The sequence below is a fragment of the Hyla sarda genome, chromosome 9, assembly GCF_029499605.1.
Source record: "Hyla sarda isolate aHylSar1 chromosome 9, aHylSar1.hap1, whole genome shotgun sequence".
Taxonomy (NCBI): Eukaryota; Metazoa; Chordata; class Amphibia; order Anura; family Hylidae; genus Hyla; species Hyla sarda.
In genome coordinates, this window is record NC_079197.1 from 162,531,076 (window position 1) to 162,551,518 (window position 20,443).

At 43.0% G+C, this 20,443-nt stretch overlaps 1 protein-coding gene across 5 annotated transcripts in view; it reads right to left on the reverse strand.

Moving 5' to 3' along the window:
* The window catches only part of MSH5 (mutS homolog 5), a 113,508-nt gene that overhangs the window by 80,371 nt on the left and 12,694 nt on the right, over window positions 1–20,443 (reverse strand). The window contains exon 1 of one of the 5 annotated variants that reach the window (XM_056540522.1): window positions 8,393–8,442. The exons of 1 other annotated variant lie outside the window; for it this stretch is intronic. The gene's annotated coding sequence lies outside the window, so the exon portion shown is untranslated. Of the gene's footprint in view, window positions 1–894; window positions 974–8,104; window positions 8,132–8,256; window positions 8,320–8,392; window positions 8,443–20,443 lie in introns of those variants that run through there. 3 more of the 5 variants (XM_056540521.1, XM_056540527.1, XM_056540523.1) reach the window with 3 other exon arrangements.

Sequence of the window (20,443 nt, forward strand, 5' to 3'; positions counted from 1 at the left end):
TTACTTCTATTTAAATTTACTTCTATTATCTTAATCCTTCCAGTATTTATCAGCTGCTGTATGCTCCACAGGAAGTTGTATTTCTTTCTGGAATTCTTTTCAGTCTGACACCTCTGTCTATGTCAGGAACTGTCCAGAGTAAAAGCAAATCCCTATAGAAAACCTGTCCTGCTCTGGACAGTTCCTTATAAGGACAGAGGTGTCAGCAGAGAGCACTGTGGTCAGACAGAAAAGAAATCCAGAAAGAAATACAACTTCCTGTGGAGCATACAGCAGCTGATAAATCCTTGAAGGATTAAGATTTTTTTAAATAGAAGTAATTTACAAATCTGTTTAACTTCGTGGCACCAGCTGATTAAAAAAAATTTTTTTTCCACTGGAGTACCCCTTAAAGGAGAACTCCGCCCCTGGCATCTTATCCCCTACCCACGGTTATGCTCAGGACGTAAATGTACGTCCTGGTGCGTTAAGTACCACATCACCAGGACGTACATTTACGTCCTGCGTCGTTAAGGGGTTAATTTGCATTTAGCAAGATTGAGAAAGAGCTGAACGGATTGGGGTAAGGAATACATAATTTTACTCAGGATTCCCCACACTAACGACCTGTATATTCAGGTTAGTGGATTGATTTGTCTGTCAATTCCCCTTTAATGTTTGGGGCTCCAGGCCCCAGTGTGAGTGCTATCTCTGCATCCTCTACAGCTCCATGTGTGGACCTTCTGTAACAATGGAAGGGGCGCACATAGCTGAGGACTACACACAGTAGGATCTTGTTTAAGTTCCTGCAAAAGTGGAGTCTCGCCTTTATTGCACAATTCCCTGAAGTGTCTCCAGACTCATTAAATCCCATTATAACACTGAACATATAATTTCCCTCTCTAGATTTCTTACTGTTAATGTTACTGCTCATCTTGGGTCTATTTCTCCGGTCCTCTGGGCATCTCTACCTGGAATTAGGCAACAATCTGACGAGTGTCTTGTTAAATCTATGTATGGATTTTATTGAAAACACAAGTAAACTTTCTAATGCTAGAAGCAATATTGTGGCAGTAATGCATTAAAGGGGTACTCTGGAGGAAAAAAATGTTTTCATATCAACTGGTGCCCGAAATTTCTATAGATTTGTAGATTATATCTATTGGTGGTGTCCCAGCACCAATGGCTGTCCTGTGGATTCGGACTGCTTTGGGCAGCTTTGCAGCACAGGGTGTTGGACCTACCAAAGAACTTATTGTATCGTTAATTATGTATGCACTTTGTTGAAAAGTAATATAATTTTCTAATTAATTCAACTGCTGTTATCTGTATATATCTTATTAATGTGTTACTGTACCCTTAAGAGAGAGCAGCAAACCCCATGTGACCCTGCCTGCCAATGGGAACCCCTAAACTCTCACCCATACAGTGTAGTGAGGGGGGGGGGGGGGGGGGAGTTGCTCGAGTTCAGAGTTTAGTTACTGTTGAGCCACAGTGTGGTTAACCTGTTGCCGTCAAAGGACAAACCAGCTCGTCCTACAACGGCAACCGGTGTATGGCGCAGGCTCCTGACTCGCGCTCACGCCATACCGGTCGGCCCCCAGCTGATTCTTGTAGCCGGGGTCTGCCGTTACTAGCCGACATGCAGACGGCTATTAACACTTTAGATCTGTCAAAGTTGACAGAGGTGTCTAAAGGGACCTTTAACCAGTCCCTGGTGGTCCAGTGGGGTGGATCGCCCCCCCTTGAACCTGGCTGAAACAGGCTTTATCAATCGACCACAGAGCATACAGATCAATGTAGTTCATTGATCTGTATGAGGAACGTAATAAAAGTCTCCTAAGGGGACCAATAAAGTGTAAAAAAAAAGTTTAAAATATGTTTAAAAAAACACCCATTAACCCCTTCCATATTAAAAGTTTAAATCACCCCCCTCCCAAATTCCATATAAAAAAATAAATAAACATAATAAAAATAAACATATGTGGTTTCACCGCGTGCGAAAATGTCCGAACTATAAAAATGTAATGTTAATTACACTGGATAGTCAATGGCGTTTACATAAAAAAAAATACCAAAGTCTGAAATTGCATATTTTTGGTCACTTTGTATACCCTAAAAGAATTTTATAAAAAGCGATCAAAAAGTCCAAAAAAGAAACATGGTACCGATATAAACTTCAGATGACAGCACAAAAAATGAGCCCTCACACATCCCTGTATACGGAAAAATAAAAAAGTTATAAGGGTCAGAAGATGACAATTTTCAACATGCAAATTTTGGGGCATGTAGTTATAATTTTTTTAGGTAAGGTGTCATTTTTACCGAAAAGTACACTGTATAGAATCAGAAGCCCCCAAAAGTTACAAAATAGCATTTTTTTTCCAATTTTTCCCCAGAAGTATTTTTTTTACTGGTTTCACCGTAGATTTTGTGGTGAAATGACTGATTACAAAGTAAAAATTGGTGGCGCAAAAAAAAAAGCCCTCATATGGGTCTGTAGGTGCAAAATTTGAAAGTGTTATGATTTTTAGGAGGTGAGGAGGAAGTAACGAAAGTGCAAAAATGAAAAATGTCCCAGTCCTTAAGGGGTTAAGTGGGTTGTGTGCTCTGAGGGAAGGCCTAGCTCAAATCTACTTCATCTGGTCATTCTGCAAGGATCTCCCGTACGGTGGAAGTTCATGCCCTGGTGGAGAAGGCTGCAATACCTTTACAGAACCCTACCTACCAGGATTCATCTACCCATCTCACAAGTCAGTATTAATCTGTTCAATGAAAGCACCATAAGTCCCAGCAAGGCAACAGGGCTCCAAAGGGGTTACACTCCATCCTCTCACCCAAAACTAACTATCTGCACCCTAATCAGTAAAGACAGTTCATTTACTCCCCATGTCTGGCCCAGGAGAAGCTGTCTCCAATCTCGGACCGTGTATAGGATAACAGTGCCCTGGCATCACAAAGTGATAAGGTATTTCTCCTAACACCCTGTTGCTACCACATATTCAAAAACCTTAAAAGGGTATTTCAGGAAAAAAAATATTTTTATATATCAACTGGCCCCAGAAAGTTAAAGAGATTGGTAAATGACTTCTATAAAAAAATCTTAATCCTTCTAATAATTATCAGCTGCTGAAGTTGAGTTTTTCTTTTCTGTCTGACAACAGTGCTCTCTGCTGACATCTCTGTCTGTCTCGGGAACTGCACAGAGTGGAAGAGGTTTGCTATGGGGATTTGCTTCTATTCTGGACAGTTCCCAAGACAGGTGTCATCAGAGAGCACTTAGAAAAGAACAACTCAACTTCAGGAAGTACTGAAAGGATTAAGATTTTTTAATAGAAGTAATTTACAAATCTGTTTAACTTCCTGGATAACCCCTTTAATCCTTCCAGTCCTTCTCAGCTGCTGCTGAATGAAAGTTATATAGTTCTTTCCAGTCTGACCACAGTGCTCTCTGCTCCCACCTCTGTCTGTGTCAGGAACTGTCTAGAGTAAGAGGCTTGCTATGGTGAATTTCTCCTGCTCTGGGCAGTTCCTGATGTGATGTCCCGGTACGGGATATGCATCCCACAGTTCTATCAGCTTGAGTCCCTTCACATCCCCAGGGCTTGCCAGCAGTGTACCCCCATAATGTAATTAGTTGTACATTGAATGTAACAGAGGGGGGCCGCGAGTAGGTTTTAAAATACAGTGCACACTCTTCCCTCATAGTGCACATACTGCAGATGCGCACGGATAGATTGAGATACAGTGATGCCAGAATGGCACTCAAATGACTAATACTATGGGAAGAGAGATACGCTGATACTTTTAACCCATAAGTTCTTTGGTGTTTTTGTATTAATAAAGATTATAGTATTTTAATATATGGGAAATATAGGGGATTAGTGGATCACCTTTTTTGGTGATCTTTTGGTCAATTGATTTACATTGAATGTAAAGGACCTTTGATATGGTCACATGGTTGTTAGTCACATGATAATGGTTGTCACATGTTAAAGTCACATGTTTGGTTACCCAGAGAGCACCAGGTGACCAGATGACCCGCAGTTGGCCTATGGGCTCCTTGCTCAGCCCCCTTTATAAGAGGGGGAGGTATTACAATCTCTCTTGTGTTTCACTTTCTGCTGAGGTCAAGTCCAGTCCAGATGTCTCAGAACCAGTGTCCAGCACATCTGGAGGCCTCAAGCCTAAATTACAGCCACAAGTCAGTAAGTCAAGTCATCTCTGTCTGCTGTCACTATCTCCAGTTAAGTCAAGTCTATCATAGTCAGCGTGGCTGTGCTAAAGTCTGTCAAAGTCACTGCAAGTCCCAGCAAGCTGCGAGGTCCCCTGTGTTACTGGTCACCTCTCTGGGATCCTGGCCTAGCTGTAAAGACTGTTACCATCTGTCTACCTCAGTAAACCTACCGTTCACCATGACCTGACCTTGATCTCTTATTTGCCCTGCCTAACTAGGATTAGTGGTGCTACCGTTCGGGTGGTTCTCGGTTAAAACCATGCCCTGGCATCACGAACATTTAAGGGTTAACACCATTTGCCCCTGGGCTACAACATCTGCCCCATAAACCCCACATCGCACCCCCGTGGCGCGCCACACTGACATGGACAGAGGTGGAAGCAGAGAGCACTGTGGTCAGACTGGAAAGAATTACACAACTTCCTATGGAGTATATAGCAGCGGATAAGTAAAGGGTTTTAAGTGTTGTTTTATCTGGACCCTACTTTCTTTAAATGAGGATTTATTTAATTTTGCATTTATTGTTCTATGTCTTATGCCAATATATGTTGTTTATATTGTATAAAGTGCTTATTTATTACTTAGTACCATACTGTTAAAGTACCATACTGTTAACCTGCATAAAGTGTATGTCACTGTGCCGCTCTGCGGTCTACATAGGCTGCCGCCACCTCCAGACTGTCATTGTGCCGCCATATGGTCTCCTCATACTGCTGCCACATCCAGGCTCTATCATAGTGCTGCCCTATGGTCTCAGCATGCTGCTGCCACCTCTAGGCTCTTTCATTGTGCCGCCATGTGATCTCCTTGTTATATTGATCTTGTACTGTAGTTTGACAGTATTTTTTCAAAGTAGACGCTTCGGGCACCCGGGACACTCAGTCATGAGCATGGGGGGGGGGTCGCTGAGAGGCAGGGGCTGTGACAGGCGGTCAGTGGCCTCGAGGCGGGCCACCACCTCGATTTTAAGATACAAGTACAAGCTTTTTCACTGCAGCAACTTATAGCAGTATTCATCCACTCATCCAATGGTGCAGAAGCTGAATGTGCTCCTGTCCAAGTTGCTGGTGCTGTAGTCCCTTCCTTTTCAAGTGGACACTCAGTCATGAGCATGGGGATGTGCTAAGAGGCAGGGGCTGGGACAGGCGGTAGCTGGCCTCGAGGTGGACCACCAGCTAAATTTTACGATACAAGTACGAGCTTTTTCACTGCAGCAACTTATTCACTGCAGAAATTATACACTATTGGAGCTCGAATTACCGCAGCTGTTGGCACCAGACTCGCCCTCAAATGGGTGCTTAAAAAAAGGATATAAAGTTTGCTCATTCCAATTACCAGGCTCTGTCATTGTGCCGCTCTGCGGCAGTGATTCTAATAGCGAAGCCTGTAATCTGCATGTCATACTGAATAACAGTATTATTTCACTAACACAGCACACTCCCTACAGCAAGGCAAAGTGATTTGCACCCCTATTGAGGCTCTCTGTAGCCCGGAAATAGCCGGATCAAACCAAATTTTTTCAGAAAATTTGGCGAAACGGCCGAATCAAATTTTTCTAAATCTCTAGTCTCCTCTCTATTGGTTAACACTACCCTGGTGTCACAAACTCTATTTCAGTCACAACACCCTGTCAATCATACAAGCCACTGACCCAGTTCTCCAAATGTTTTTTGTGGTTAAAGGGAATGTGTTGCCCACTTTTGTTTTTTAATTACTTCAGCCAGATGCTGAAATATATTAAATTTTTTCCCCGATTTGTTTATATTTTGTGACTGTACATTTCCTTAATTATTTTGGGGCATCCATAACACACACTCTGCTGTGTTAAAAGGGTATTCCCATCTGGGCCACCTCATCTTGAGATTGTATGGGGAGCTTGGGCCTGAATCTATCTGTCATTTATAGGACATCCTGTGGAGATGCCATAAAAGTCCAGATGGGAATACCACTTTAACAGCATTGAGAGTGAGCCTTTTCAGCAGTCACATAAACCATAGTCTGATGCTGACTCACTGACTTCTATGGGAGAGTGTTGTGAGCATGCTCTGTGACCTGTGCAGAGGTCAGTGTGCAGTAAGGGGTAGAATGTGAGCTTTCACTATTTCAAAACTGGAAGTCTTATTATTAGGCCAAGCAGCCAGGGTGATAACTGCAAGATTACAGCATTATTTCATAATATAGATCAGTGTTTCCCAACCATTGTGTCTCCAGCTGTTTCAAAACTACAACTCCCAGCATGCACAGACAGCCTTCTTAAAATAATATAAAAAAAATTGAAAGAAAAAGAAGGTCTTAAACCCCTTAACGACGCCGGACGTAGATTTAAGTCCTGTGCCTGCTCCCACACGGTGACCCCGCGTCATATCGGGTCGGTCTCGGCGGCTATCAACGGCCGGGACCCGCGGCTAATACTGATCGCGGTGATGCCCGGAATTAACCCTTCAGACACGGCAATCAAAGTTGATCGCCGTGTCTAAAGTGAAAGTAAAACCTTCCCGGCAGCTCAGTCGGGCTGATCTGGACCACCACGGGGAAACTGCAGTGTCCCAATCAGCTGTTAGGACACAAGGGAGGGTCCCTACCTGCCTCCTCGTTGTCCAATCATCGATTAACTGCTCCGTGCCTGAGATCCAGGCAGGAGCAGTGGAGCACCGATAACACTGATCAATGCAATGCTATGTTATAGCCCTATGGGGCTATAACATTGCAAAAAAAAAAGTGTAAAAAAATAGTTAATAAATGTGATATAACCCCTTCCCTAATAAAAGTTTGAATCACCCCACTTTTCCCATCTAAAAAACTATGTAAATAAATATAAATATACACATATGTGGTAACCGCACGGTCAATGGCGTAGACGTAAAAAAAATTCCAACGTCTAAAATAGTATATTTTTGGTCACTTTTTATACCATAAAAAATTTATAAAAAGTCCGATCAAAACAAAAATGGTACCGATAAAAAGTTCAGATCACGGCGCAAAAAATGAGCCCGTATGCAGAAAAATAGAAAAGTTATAGGGGTAAGAAGAGGACGTTTTTAAACGTTTTAGTTTTTTGTTTTTTTTTGCATAATGATTTTTTTTTTTTTTTTTTTTGTTTCGCCGTAGATTTTTGGGTAAAATGACTAATGTCCTTACAAAGTAGAATTGGTGGCGCAAAAAAAAAAAGCATCATATGAGTCTGTAGGTGCCAAATTGAAAGGGTTATGATTTTTAAAAGGTGAGGAGGAAAAAACGTCACACGGGGGCGGAGTCGTGAAGTCACGATACTCCGGCCCCGTGGTCGGCACCCGGCAGTTTGTGAGCTGGTAGCGTGGCGTGGAGCTCAAAGAGGTGGGTGCCGAATGCAAGATTGGACCCCCGTGGTCAGACATCTTATCCCCTATCCTTTGGATAGGGAATAAGATGTCTTAGGGCCGGAGTACCCCTTTAACCCAGAACGAGCAGAGATTTACATGAATCAAAGTTGTTCTAAAATCTTCTCCCACAAAACTATATATCAATCTTCTCAGCTCCTCCTGCTCTATAACCTGAGGCCTACAGCTTGGACGGCAGTTTCAGTGTGTCAGCTTCCCTTTAAGGCCCAAACAGGCTCGGTAAGTAGAGGGTTAAAGTGTAGGTCACCATCTTCGTGCAGAATTCGTTTACAGCAAAATCCAGCCATTACACGATACTTAACAACATATCACTTCACAACCACAGCATTCCGACAACCCTATAATTATATATACCGCTATATAATGTACGCTTTGCATCAGCGCCGTAACGTTCTATGTAATGACAGCTGGTAAAAGCTGCGCTGCAAGCTCTTCTGGTCTGTGGGACATCTGTCAGCGAGTCCTTGTTATGTCACCTAATACGTTCCTAACCTGTAAAAGCGTAACATACCGTCCCAATTTTGGCGGGACAATCCCATTAAACAGGTCCGGCTCTGCCGCCATTGTAAACATGGCGTGAACAGAACCTCACTGAATAGGACGAAAACATGTGACCAAGGACACACTATGATTCAATTATTATCTACAGTGTGTGGTATTTACTTGTATAGAATGGCCGTCTGTCTCTAGGTGATGCTGTCGTGTTGTTTATAAAGTTAGTTAACAAAAAAAAACAAAAAAACATTCCAGCCTCTGTAAAGTTCTGGTCCTCAGTAACCAACGGTTACAGGTCACACACCTGGACTGTGTCCTGCTAACAGCTGAAGAGGGCACCTGTCACATGATCAGAATATGTCATGTGACCCAGCAGCTCCTGTCCTATGAGGTATTTACTTCTATAGCATGGCTGGCTGTCTTTAGGTGATGCTGTCGTGTTGTTTATAAAGTTAGTTAAAAAAAAAAAGCATTCCAGCCTCTGTACATTTCTGCTCCTTAGTAACCATCGGTTACCGGTAGAGATGAGCGAACTTACAGTAAATTCGATTCGTCACAAACTTTTCAGCTCGGTGGTTGCTGACTTTTCCTGCATAAATTAGTTCAGCTTTCCGGTGCTCCGGTGGGCTGGAAAAGGTGGATACAGTCCTAGGAAAGAGTCTCCTAGGACTGTATCCACCTTTTCCAGCCCACCGGAGCACCTGAAAGCTGAACTAATTTATGCAGGAAAAGTCAGCAACTGCCGAGCCGAGAAGTTCGTGACGAATCGAATTTACTGTAAGTTCGCTCATCTCTAGTTACCGGTCACATATCTGGACTGTGTCCTGCTAACAGCTGAAGAGGGCACCTGTCACATGATCAGAATGTGTCATGTGACCCAGCAGCTCCTGTCCTATGGCATAAAACTATGTTCTGTGGTCACATGATATAAACGGAGGAGTCACATGACCGCCTCCTTATTTAATAAGCCATGGATTCACTTTTCATGACTGTTCCTATTATAACAGTGTTTCCCAACCAGTGTTCCTCCGGCTGTTGCAAAACTACAACTCCCAGCATGCCCGGACAGCCTTTGGCTGTCCGGGCATGCTGGGAGTTGTAGTTTTGCAACAACTGGAGGCACACTGGTTGGGAAACACTGCATTATACTGTGCAGCACTGCTATAATACTGCCCAAATGCTACATACCTTTCTGCTCTGATCCTGCAGATGTTCTGCTGCAGATTTTGTCATTTATTTTCCAGCAGAAAATCTGCTGTAGAAAAGACACAGTGTGAACGTACCAAAAGGGCCCATTTACACAACGTGTTTTCCAAGCGTTGGCGGAATTCCAGGACTATGTTCATTTCTTTTCTGTCACGACCACAGCGCTCTCTGCTGACACCTCTGTCCATGTCAGGAACTGTCCAGAGTAGGAGAAAATCCCCATAGCAAACCTATGCTGCTCTGGACAGTTCCTAAAATGCACAAAGAACACAAGGAGCCTCCAAGGAGGTGGCGGACATCAGGAGGCGCTGGACACACTCGGAGGGTAGAATCAACTTTAATCACCCATCATGCAACGCGTTTCACAGAAAAGAAATCCAAAAAGAAAAGAATTTCCTCTGTAGGATACAGTCGCTAATAAGTACTGGAAGGATTAAGATTTTTTAATAGAAGTAATTTACAAATCTTTTTAACTTTCTGGCACAAGTTGATTAAAAAAAAAAAAAAAAAAAAAAGAAAAATAAGTTTTCCACTGGAGTACCCCTTTAACGGTAACGGGTTATATCCGGTACAGTCAATGGGAGGCTGCTACATATTTTATTTAAAAAAAACAATAATAAAATATATCTGAAGGGTACAAGAGTCTTGATAGAATAATACAGATCTGTAATCTTGTATGATGTGTATCATAATTCTGTAATCTTGTATGATGTATATCTTAATTCTGCCTTTTGTAACCGCAAGGCTCGTACCGTACTTCTCGTTTTCTCAACTGCTGATTCCTAACTGTTGTGCACGTACATCCTGTTCTTGTGTTCTGCTGACTTGTAACTATTAAGCAACATGGTATATATATATGAACGTTGGCAAATAGTAAAACAGAGCGTACTTAGACGGCATCTTGTGTGCATGTATTTTTTTCACACCTGATAAGACGCTCTCCTGGCCAGTACAAGCCTTAAGCCAAATTGGACCTAGTACCAGGGGTACAGAAAAGACAGAGAACCAGTACCAGGGGTACTGAGTAGATTATTCAGCAATACCTTTCAGCTGGGGGCTCAGTCCGGGGTCGAGAGGGTCATCCTCCGGACCGGTAAGAACCATATCCTTGTGTGGTATTGTCGATCCGGGGGGCACTGGCCACGTCTCGATTCCAGTAAGTATAACAGTTACTTTAATTTCGTGTCTGGGACACAGTATTACAGTATTTGCCTTCTGTTCAGGGAACAGGGGAAATGAGGAACTAAGAGTAATTTGACAATCCAGGGTGGTTGTCTTGTTTCAATTTGGCTTAACGCTTACAAAAATCTTCTTGTATTTCTGTTTAGTTCTGTTTAGTGTTTTACTTGTAACTTCCTTTTTTTCCCCTTACGCTTAAGAAGACACGTGAGTATACTAACATTGCTTTAATGTATAGAGTAAGGTGCATATAACTGTTATAATATTAATACTGATAATAATAAGTAATATTCTGCTGGTTCTCAAAACATCTGTAAGACGCCCCACCCTCCCGGCTAGAGGAAACTTGTTGACCCGGGATGTGGTGAAAGCCAGTGACAGTTTGTTCAGAGATACCGTGCATGCTCAGTGATTGGTGCAATTAAATCAGAGAATCCCTAATCTGTTGAGAGGAATCCAAATCCAGAGATTGTGGTTTTGCACCAATTACTGAACATGGGTTCCAAATCATCTAAGTCATATCCTCCTCCCCTTCCCAATGAAACATGTAAGGCTTATGTGGCCCGAGTTAGCCCTACAGGATGGGATTTAGTGAATCCGTGGGTAGATGATATAGTTGGTTGGTCAGAATTCATGAAGGACTCCAGCCCATTCCCAAGGGAGGGGGCCAATGATAAATACCACCTGACCCCCACTCTAACAACTACATTTGTAATCTCGAGAAGGGTAGAGAGCGTATATGGAGAGAATTAGAAGAGGAACCAAGTTTTCAAACAAAAATCATCACTGCCTATTGCTGTGGCATGCAAACAAAAACTAGGTGAAACTGTTACTGAATTTTGGGAAAGGTTCACAGCATGTTGGCGTTATGACGCAGGGCTGTGTAAATTGTTTGATAGGATTAGAGATTGTTGTCAGAAATAGAGACTCAAAGTTTTGGTGGAAAAGCAGGTGATTTGTGAAGGAGAAAGCATGTGAAGCAGTGTGAGGAATGTAGGATGAGCAGAGCTGAAATTGCTGGAATAAATGAAGTGAAGATGAGTGTTCAATGCTATGGAATGGAGTGATGTGGTAAATCGCTTGGAACGCCCTGTGTATGTGGTCATATGATGGCGTTTATAGGATGGTTCTTATGATATAAAGTATGTTATATATGTGTGAGGTGTATAGAATCAGGAGTGTATAGAAAATGACCAGTGAATGTTTTCCCTGTGAAGCTGTTTGTGTTGTAATGAAAATGGTGTTAAAAGAAAAATATATTCACGTGGTATTAAATTTAACTATTTGATGATATTTCATTAATTTCTTGCCTTCACAGTAACACAGGGTTGATGCCAAAAAAAATGAAATTTATCAGGAAATGCGATTAATTGTCTGATTATATTACAGGAGTAATAACAGAAGAAATTTGGCCAAGAAGATAAAATAAATATAAAAAGTGATCACTATTTAATTGATAAATATTACTTTAGGCATTTACAATCAAGCTAATGGTTTACTGGATTATAAACAATGCGCATTGGAGATAATTATTTTTCAAATTTTTGAGAGAGCTGTGTACACTTTTATTTTTATATCTTTGGTGAGAATGTGGGCCCTGTGTGTTGTACGTTAAGTATTTGTAAATGTCGGTATTGTTACATGTTATGTTTCTTGTATGTCTCTTGATGTTATGTAACACTGTCAGTAACACATGTGATAATAGATGTTTCATGGTGACTGACCAGAAATGGGGAAAGACAAGAAGCCAGACTCAAAGGGGCGGTGACTGGTGACACAGAGGTTTGGGAGGAGTAAGGCGGGGTTTACAGGGAGCATGACAGTCTCTTCCTCTTCTTCGGATCTGGAGTAGTTTTGTTTTTCAGGGGATATGTATGTATGTGCATGTATATATATATATATATATATATATATATATATATATGCGTATATATATATGTCTACTGTTTGAAATTGAGTATGTTCATAGTACCTGTATACACAATGCCCCGAGGGTGACCATTTAACCTTCCCTTCCTTTCGCATCATACCTGAATGCCCTGTAAACCTCCTGAGAAGAGACCTCACATGTAAACTCAAATTACATATCACTTCATCCCAGTCCAGGTTACATGTCACGTCTGACCTCGCACCCATAGTCACACCTGCAGGGTACTAACATTATCCTGTTATGTCCCCGACCCAAGTCCCAACTGAGGTAGACCCCATTGTCTGGTCCCATGGAGACCATGATGTAGGACATATTGACTGTACACCATACAAGGCAAGACTCAAACCAGACATTCTCCCGGTCTACCATAAACAGTACCCCTTGTCATAGGAAACAAATCAAAGGTATCCGCCCTATAATCAAACATTTCCTACAAACTTGAGTTTTGGAACATACTGTCTCTAAACCCAATGGTACTGTCTGTTTTGTACCAGACCTGAGAGCCATCAACAGACTAATTGTGCCTATTGCCCCTATAGTTCCTGATGTCACCCAACTGTTGTCATCAATCCCAGCACAGGCAACTCATTTTTCTGTCCTCGATCTGAAGAATGCTTTCTTCTCGATCCCAGTGGACAAAGAGACCAGACTCCTTTTTGCTTTTTCCTTTGAGGGACTACAGTTAACCTGGTGTAGAATGCCCCAGGGGTATGCTGATTCACCAGTTGTGTTCAGCATTGTCCTCCAAGCCTTTTTACAATCATGGCACGCCCCCCAGGGTTCTGTTCTCCTCCAAAATGTTGATGATTTGTTAATGTGTAGTTTCTCTGAGGAGGCCTGCCTTGAGGATGGTGTTGTGAACAGGTTGAATATCTGGGTTTTGTTCTGCCAAAATGGAGTTGAGCAAGTCTAGAGTCCAGTCTGTAGCGGGCCTGGTCACCCCGCACGCCCAGAAGGAAATGCAATCTTTCTTGGGTATGATAAACTACTGCAGACAGTGGATTCCCGACTGCTCATAGAGATGCTACCCTATCAGGCAAACCAGATCTAATCAAATGGTCCTCATAAATGTACAAAGCTTTTAATGACAAGTCCAGGGCTAGGTCTCCCAGATTACAATTTGCCTTTCCACATGTATGCACGAGACAATTGTAAAACCATGGCGGGTGTGCTGACACAATTTCACGGAGGCAAACTGCGTCCTTGTGCCTTTTTTCTCAAAGGTGATGCCCGTCTCCGTACAGGGGATGCCGGCATGTCTGCGAGCTCTTGCTGCCTGTGCTATGATTGTTGAACAAGCTACCATCCTCACTTTAGGACATGACACTACCTTGTACACTTCTCATGATGTTATCTCTCTCCTTAAAGGCCTACATACACAACACATGTAAACACAACGGCTCTCTGGATATGAGGTAATTCTCCTCAGTAATCCATACTTGAAAATGGTGTATGCCTCCCCTACATCTGGCCCTGCGAACTAGTTGGCCTGAAAATTCATGATGATGTGATGTCGGACATCCCTACCATCACAATTAGTCATCATTCACTGCAGGACACACACACGTGGGACTGATCACATTTCAAAGGGCAATGCTCTAGCAGACCACACTGCCAAACTGGCTGCTACACAACAACCTACCTGTCTCACTGATGTTACCAGTTCTTACACCTCCTTCACTCGTAGACACACAACTTCTTCTCTCTCTTCAGTCCTCTGTTCCCAAACAAGAGGAATATGATTGGTGTTATCCAGTATTGCAGAAAAATCCTGTAACAGGATTGATCTGCAAAGAGGGGACACCATGCATACCCCAACACAGTGCCACAGTTTTATTGCTCATTTCCACGGAGTAGGCCACAGGGAGCACCTTTGAGAAGTGGAAACAAGTCCTTCCCATCATACTCTCAGAAATTAGAAAGTCCCCCATAAGACTTTAAAACGCTCCCCTTTTTGAGATTCTCATGGGTAGGCCTTTCCCGACTCCATGGGCCCAACAACCACTTATAACAGAAGAAGGGGACCTCAACCAGATAAGGGAACAATATGTCACAGACCTTATCCAAACCCTTGATAGAGTAGAACAAAAAGTTGTCTGTAATTCTCCTTCTCTCCCACAGGAACCAACACACCAGTTCCAGGAAGGCGACACTGTCCTGGTTAAGACTCTGTCGAAAGGAAAGAAGCCCGGAGACTTCACCTTTGGACCCCCAACCACAGTTGTTGCCGTGACGAAAACGGCGGTTCTCACGGAAGACAGCCCTTCTTGGATCCACGCCTCTCGGATCAAACTCGTTCAACATCACCCAAAGGAGGTAATAACGGGGGCAGACAGCCCTGACCTTGAAAGCCTACCGAAAGATGTACCTGCTGATGCCCTGGCCTTGTTCTGGCAGATGGTTGAAGAAACTAAGTCTCATGATGTTTGCATTAATGACTTTATTGACTTTGATTCACCCCACGGTGACTCTGCAGAATGAATTAGAGAGACACCCAAACAATAAGTTCCTGAAACACCATATAATGTTAGCACAAAACCTCACTGCAAAGGATTGTTGGATATGCACCCATGCCCCTGTGTCTGCCCAAAGCATGCCCTACTTTGCTATCCCTGTGCCCTCATATGTATTATTTCAGGGAGACTGTTTTGACATGCTTGCTGACAAGGAGACACCATATGCAAAGAATTGAAACACCTCAGTGGGTATTCCTATAGTAGGATGGGTGGGGCAGCCATGGTGGCAGGGAAACTTAAGCAGCCCAGGCCCAGGACCACACCAAATGTTGGTCTTCAAAGGGGGTTCCTGGGTAACTCGAGTGGTCACACATATACTAGACCTAGGAGTGATCCCCACAGAAGGAATAAAAGTTAGTTTTGACGGGACATCCGCAAGTGCTGATCTTCTTAAACCCAGCCAGATAGAAAGGTACTTACATGACCCAAGGTGGCCAAATAACACCCTCATTACTCAGGCTACTCAAGACGTAGACTGCTATAATATAACAGGACACCAACTATGCAATGACACCAACTTACTGATCCAATATGTAATAACCCAGATGTGGGCTACTGCGGTAGATTAGGGCAAATACCTTCCTGGTGTTACTTAACAAATGCCTCTAGACTCATTGACATAGTTAATAAACTTATCAATCAACATTCCTCTTTCTGGGAGCTCCCACGAGACATCTATTGGGTATGTGGTAGGGAAGCCTACAAGTGGTTGCCGGTAGGGGTCAAAGGCACATGCACCCTAGCTAGACTTACCCCCTCCACCTTTGTCATATCCAACGACGACATTGACATGAGAGCAGCTCCTAAACATATGTTATACCGAAGAGCAGCAGATAACAAAGAAAGGGAAAACGGTAGGCCACATGTTGTACAAATGGGAATAACCAACAAGCTTTTTAGCACCATTTTTATATATCCAATGGTGATGCGAATATGGGATAAGTTAGTCGAAGCCACTAACTACCTCGACGACCAAATATATGACATTTTAGAAATTACTAATACCTCTGTGTCCGTGCAAAATCAACTGATGATAGTGACTAACCAACATGCAATAGTCTTGGACTATCTCACAGCAGCTCAAGGAGGGATGTGTCAAATCATAGGTCCTACTTGTTGCCATTACATAGACACTTCAGGAACAATTCAGATGCACCACCAGCTTGAGAACATACAAAAATTGAGGGACAAATATGCCAAAGACAATGAAATCAACAGGGATAAGTGGTGGGGGGATACCTTTTCAATATTGAATCCCGCTACCTGGCTCAAGGGCGTAGGAGGATGGATAGGGGGCGTTCTGCAGCTCATAATACACATTACTGTCATTGCCCTCATAGTATATGTGTCAATAAAACTTCTTTTCTTATGTATGAAACGATGCAAGCCAAGACCTGCTGCAGATACTAAAATCCTCCTCTCCACCTCATCAGACACCCAAGTCCCTCTACTTCACCATCACTCAGCAGAAGGCTATACTGCCTACATATACTGCCTACATAAAGACTTTTCAAAAGAAAATAGAATACAAGAAAAACCAAGTTGTCTAAAGTGACAAATGGTTTTAAGAGGGGATTGAAGGGTACAAGAGTCTTGATAGAATAATACAGATCTGTAATCTTGTATGATGTGTATCATAATTCTGTAATCTTGTATGATGTATATCTTAATTCTGCCTTTTGTAACCGCAAGGCTCGTACCGTACTTCTCGTTTTCTCAACTGCTGATTCCTAACTGTTGTGCACGTACATCCTGTTCTTGTGTTCTGCTGACTTGTAACTATTAAGCAACATGGTATATATATATGAACGTTGGCAAATAGTAAAACAGAGCGTACTTAGACGGCATCTTGTGTGCATGTATTTTTTTCACACCTGATAAGACGCTCTCCTGGCCAGTACAAGCCTTAAGCCAAATTGGACCTAGTACCAGGGGTACAGAAAAGACAGAGAACCAGTACCAGGGGTACTGAGTAGATTATTCAGCAATACCTTTCAATATCTATATCGCATTAAAAGCTACAAGCTTCAGAGGGCTCTATGTCTCTCTACCTATTAGACCAGTGTTTTCCAACCATTGTGCCTCCAGCTGTTGCAAAACTACAACTCCCAGCATGCCCGGAAAGCCAAAGGCTGTCCGGGCATGCTGGAAGTTGTAGTTTTGCAACAGCTGGAGGCGCCCCGCTTGGAAAACACTGTATCAGAGAGTTCTGCGGTTTTGCGGAGGTGACGTAGTCCTGAAGGATGTGCCTATTTATAGCCGTATATAAGGAGCAGGCGGGAGACGTCCGGGATGAGTGTGCAGAGAGTCCACACAATAGTCTACGTTTACTGAGCTGAGCGAGCGCTCCTGTAATGTGAACTGTAAAGTTAGTGCAGAAAACAGATGTCAGAAAGGCTGAGGATCTGGGATACAGGTGGCAAGAGAGTCCACAATGCAGATTAACCCTGGAAAAGTACTTATCAGCTGCTGTATGCTCCACAGGAAGGTCTTTTCTTTTTGAATTTCCTTTCTGTCTGACCACAGTGCTCTCTGCTGACACCTCTGTCCATTTTAGGAACTGCCCAGAGCAGGAGAGGTTTGCTATGGGGATTTGCTCTTATTCTGGACAATTTCTAAAATGGACAGAGGTGTCAGCAGAGAGCACTGTGATCAGACAGAAAGGAAATTCAAAAAGAAAAGAACTTCCACTGGTACATACAGAAGCTGATAAGTACTGGAAGGGTTAACATGTTTAAATAGAAATAATTTACAACTCTGTGTAACTTTATGGCACAAGTTGATTTGAAAAAAATAAAATAAAATTATAATAATTTTCCAGTGGAGTACCCCTTTAATGCAGAGCGGCGATCGACTATGTATAAGTTGATTACCGCTTTGTCGAAAGGTTCCATTCCACAATCCAATAATTTTCAATTGCTGGATTATTACTGAGGCTCTTCACTCCCATCATTGTCGGTCACACATCGCTTGTTGTTAACCCAATACATACGCGGCCGCCAAATTTTTAACCCCGTATGGACACAGCCAATTTTATTTTTGCATTTTTGTTATTTTTCGCCGTATAAGACGCACTTTTTCTTCCCCAAAACTGGGGGGAAAAAGTCGGTGCGTCTTATACGGCAAATACACCCCCTATCGCGGCGGTCCCTGCGGACATCAACGGCCGGGACCCGCGGCTAATACAGGACATCACCGATCGCGGTGATGCCCTGTATTAACCCTTCATACGCGGCGAACAAAGCTGACCGCCGCGTCTGAAGGGAAAGTGACACTAACCCGGCTGTTCAGTCGGGCTGTTCGGGACCGACGAGATTTCACCGCGACGGTCCCGAACAGCCCGACTGAATAGCCAGGTTAGTGCTTACAGGACACAGGGGGGACCTTACCTGCCTCCTCGGTGTCTTCTCTGTTCAGGGATCCCCTGTATGCCGGCGCTCTCCTTCCTCCTCATCACGTCGTGATGGCGGCGACGCAGAGCGAGGATACCCGGCCGGCAGCAGAGACGTTCCGGAGCGACAGGGACACGGCGACAGCGATGGAGCGACATCCTGGGCAGCGGTGACGGGTCCGGAGCGGCGGGGACACCTGAGTATTACCTCCTATACCCGTGGTCTTCAATCTGCGGACCTCCAGATGTTGCAAAACTACAACTCTCAGCATGCCCGGACAGCCAACGGCTGTCCGGGCATGCTGGGAGTTGTAGTTTTGCAACATCTGGAGGTCCGCAGGTTGAAGACCACTATTGGGTTCAAAATTTTTTTTTTTTTTTTTGCACCTAAAAATTGGGTGCGTCTGATACGCCGGTGCGTCCTATAGGACGAAAAATACGGTAAGTATGTTTAAAATGCCCCTATTCTGACCCCCTATAACTTTTCCGTTTTTATGTATACAGGGCTGTGAAGGGGTTACTGTATTGTATGTATCCATCACACAGTGTCTTTATCCTGTCAGCATTTCATGTTATCTCTTTGCTAGGAATGGAGCCGCGAAGGTTAATTAACCATATTAGGACTTCCTATACTTACAAGTGTTATGGCTGCTGCAATCATCTGTCTCCCCCATGAATTCTCTCAGAAACCTCCATATGCCTAATATTATAGGCTAGAGATTATACCAAATATTTGAGTGACGGAAGGAGGGGTGCAGCCCCCCCCCCCCCCCCCCCTATATTATGTGCTTACAGACTGATGAATAAACTAGAGTGAATTTGACCGGACAAACTGTTGTTACGTCTTATTTCTGGTAGATTCATTCTCCTGGATCCAGATAAAGACTTAAAGGGGTACTCCGGTGAAAACCTTTTTTCTTTTAAATCAACTGGTGGCAGAAAGTTAAGCATATTTGTAAATTACTTCTATTAAAAAATCTTAATCCTTCCTGTACTTATTAGCTGCTGAATACTACAGAGGCAATTCTTTTCTTTTTGGAATGCTCTCTGATGACATCACGAGCACAGTTCTCTCTGCTGACGTTATTATAATAACAATAACGCTTTATTTATTGTTGTCCTTAGTGGGATTTGAACCCATGTCCCCAGCACTGTAAAGCAGCAGTGCTAACCACTGAGCCACCATGCTGCCCTTAGCATACATCTGCTATGCATGGTTCCTAAAATGGACAGAGATGTCAGCAGAGAGCACTGTACTCGGGATGTCATCAGTGTTCCAAAAAGAAAGGAAATGCCTCTGTAGCATTCAGCAGCTAATAAGTACTGGAAGGATTAACATTTTTTAATAGAAGTAATTTACAAATATGTTTAACTTTCTGCCACCAGTTGATTTAAAAGAAAAAAGGTTTTCACCGGAGTACCCCTTTAAATCAAGCTAACCACCGAAGTTCAGTACCAGGGGTACCTAGATAAGATCAGATCTCCTTACAGGCTGTATGAGGTATAATTTTTTTGTGCCGTGATCTGTATTTTTCTTGTACCACTTTTGCGTATATTTGACTTGTTAATTTATTTTTATTCATAATTTTTTTTTTTGGAATGTGATGTGACCAAAAAGCAGCGATTTTGAATGATTGTTTTATTTTTTTTTCACCGTACAGTATCATTAACATTATATTTTGATAGTCTGGACATTTACGCATGCATTGATGCCAAATATGTTTTTTTTTTTTTTTTACACTTTTTGGGGTAACATTTTATTTGGAGAGAGGCTTTTTCACATTTTTGTTTACCGTTTTTTAACCTTTTATTTTACACTTTTAAAGCCCTCATAGGTGACTATTTATAGCAATCTTCTAGAAGGCAGGCCAGAGAAGAAGAATCCACTTGGGCTGATCCCTGCGGTCATGTCGCGGGTGATCAGACCAGCCATCGGAACCCCTGCATTGCCTCAAATGCTGTAATCAATATTGATCATGGTATCAATTAATGGGTTAATGGCAGACATCAGCGCGATCGCTGATGTCCCCCATTACCGGCAGGTCCCTGGCTGCTGATAGCAGCCGGGACCTGCCGTGCATGAAGCAAGTGCAGCTCACGTGCTCGCTTCATGTAGAGGACGCAAATGTATGT